The sequence below is a fragment of the Saccopteryx leptura genome, chromosome 1 (genome assembly GCF_036850995.1).
Source record: "Saccopteryx leptura isolate mSacLep1 chromosome 1, mSacLep1_pri_phased_curated, whole genome shotgun sequence".
Taxonomy (NCBI): Eukaryota; Metazoa; Chordata; class Mammalia; order Chiroptera; family Emballonuridae; genus Saccopteryx; species Saccopteryx leptura.
In genome coordinates this window covers 166185540-166187995 of record NC_089503.1, presented here as the reverse complement: position 1 = coordinate 166187995, position 2456 = coordinate 166185540, and the positions used below count along the sequence as shown (strand labels likewise).

The following is a 2456-nucleotide window of genomic DNA, read 5'->3' as shown; positions in this document are numbered from 1 at the left end:
TACAATAAAAGGGGAACAACAGGAAATTATTTCAATAAAAGTGTCAGCTTTTTCCTAATAAATATTTGCTGAGGATCAACTTCATGCCAAAGAAAAGAATGAGAAAAGCTTTTGATACACCCAGAAAAAGAAACATATATACACTTTTACCACTCCCAAACACAACTTAAATGATCACAAACCATTTTAAACAAAATACAATTAAGTTCAATGTTTTTCTTGGTTATTTAGACGAGGGACACATGTATATATGTGCATAACTATGTCTGACTACATTTATAATTATATATCCATGTTTGCTAAGCAGCACACTGATTTTATGTATAATTTATTACTGAAAGCAAGAGAAAAAGCCAAGTATTATAACTTTAACGAACTTAAAGTTGTAGTTTTATGTAAACAGAGGTCAGAGGCTGTCCTAAAAACCAACAACAATGAAACAAACAAAAAAGAATCCTAATTATTCAGCAATGCCTTGTCTATATACTTTTCAATTTGATATACCCTTTCCCCCCTCATTTGCATTGTAGCCTACTCATTAAATTACAATGATATCTGACTAACATTGCACTTCTGCCCCGTTAAGCATTTAAAAAAAATCCAACTAACCTGGTGGGCAAACTGTGGCTCGCAAGCCACATGCGGCTCTTTGGCCTCTTGAGTGTGGCTCTTCCACAAAATACCACATGCAGGTGCTACCTCAATAAGGAATGTACCTACCTATATAGTTTAAGTTTTAAAAATTTGGCTCTCAAGGTCCTGGCCGGTTGGCTCAGCGGTAGAGCATCGGCCTGGGATGCAGGAGTCCCGGGTTCGATTCCCGGCCAGGGCACACAGGAGAAGCGCCCATCTGCTCTCCACCCCTCCCCTCTCCTTCCTCTCTGTCTCTCTCTTCCCTTCCTGCAGCCAAGGCTCCATTGGAGTAAAGTTGGCCCAGGTGCTGAGGATGGCTCTATGGCCTCTGCCTCAGATGCTAGAATGGCTCTGGATGCAACAGAGCAACGCCCCAGAGGGGCAGAGCATCACCTCCTGGTGGGTATGCTGGGTGGATCCCGGTTGGGCGCATGCGGGAGTCTGTCTGACTGCCTCCTCATTTCCAACTTTGGAAAAATGAAAAGAAAAGAAAAAAAAAATTGGCTCTCAAAAGAAATTTCAATCATTGTACTGTTGATATTTGGCTCTGTTGACTAATGAGTTTGCCGACCACTGGTCTAGGTCAATATTACCTTGACAAAATAATACAGAGATTTAAAAGGGAAAATTAAAATGGAAGAAGGCCTTAGAAAGAGTTCCTTATATAATAAACTAAAGGAAAAATTTAAATAATTAAACATACAATATGACAACATGGACCTTTAAACCACTGTTAAGAAGCAGAATAAAATCTGTAAGAAAGAAGAAATAAAAAGAGACCCCAAAGCCCAATTTTCTTGTGATTTTATAATGCAATGAGAAGTACACTTAGTGCTCAATGTTATTTTTCATATTTTACTCATTTTTCTAATATGTAATACAAAAAAATACTTGCTGAATACACACACACACACACTCTTGGTACAACTGCCAAAGCAGAAGGTTGGTCACCAAGAACCATCCACAGGGACAGACCCTTCATACCAATGGGCACTTCCATCATGGGCTTCCACCAAACAAGCATATGAGAATACAACACATTGGAGAGTTTCACAATTAATGCTTCTAAAACTGGAGATTTCCAAAGAGCTTGTGGTATCTCTGGTACACGTTTGAACATATTAATCCAGAACACACTCTTTCTGAATGCCACAAAACCCAAAGCTAGGCATTATTTTCCACACACCACCCTCCTCTTTAACCAAGCTCATTTTTCCTGACTCAGGTGGATAGACTCTTAACCATCCTGTTCCTAGTGCAGTGTTGGGAATTTATCATATTTCTCCATGTATAAGATACTCCCATGTATAAGACAAATCTTAATTTTGGGGCCCAAAATTTGAAAAAAAAAAGTACTACATAAAGTTATTGAACTTGACTTTTATTCATCATAAAATTCATACAACTCCTCAAAACTGTCAAAACTCCCATTCATTAGCTTGTCCTCATCTGTGTCTGATGATGAATCACTGTCTTCATATATTGCCTCGTCCTCAGTTCCATCTACGGCATTTGAAATACCACACTTCTTAAATGACTTGTCAATGATCTCAATCTTAATATTGTCCCAGGATCTTTTCACCCAGGTACAAACTTCTCCTATAGTTGGTTTCTTCACTCTTCCTGCTGGTGTCAAATTGTCCCCAGAAGACTTCATCCATTGGTTCCATTTGTCTCTCATGGCAGCTTGGAAGGGTTTGTTAATGCTGACATCAAGTTTTGGAGCTGGGATGTCAAGCCTCCAGGCAAGTTTTGTTTTTTGCTCTGCAGCAATCTTCTTTGTGTTTTTTGTTATGTGTGCCCTGAACTGATCAAGTACCAAT

General features: G+C 39.0%; 1 non-coding gene across 1 annotated transcript; it reads left to right on the top strand.

Moving 5' to 3' along the window:
• The first annotated feature begins 756 nt into the window (after positions 1-756).
• Positions 757-832, top strand: TRNAP-GGG (transfer RNA proline (anticodon GGG)). The gene has a single exon. It is a non-coding gene; the product is annotated as a tRNA-Pro (tRNA).
• The last annotated feature ends 1624 nt before the right edge of the window (positions 833-2456 follow it).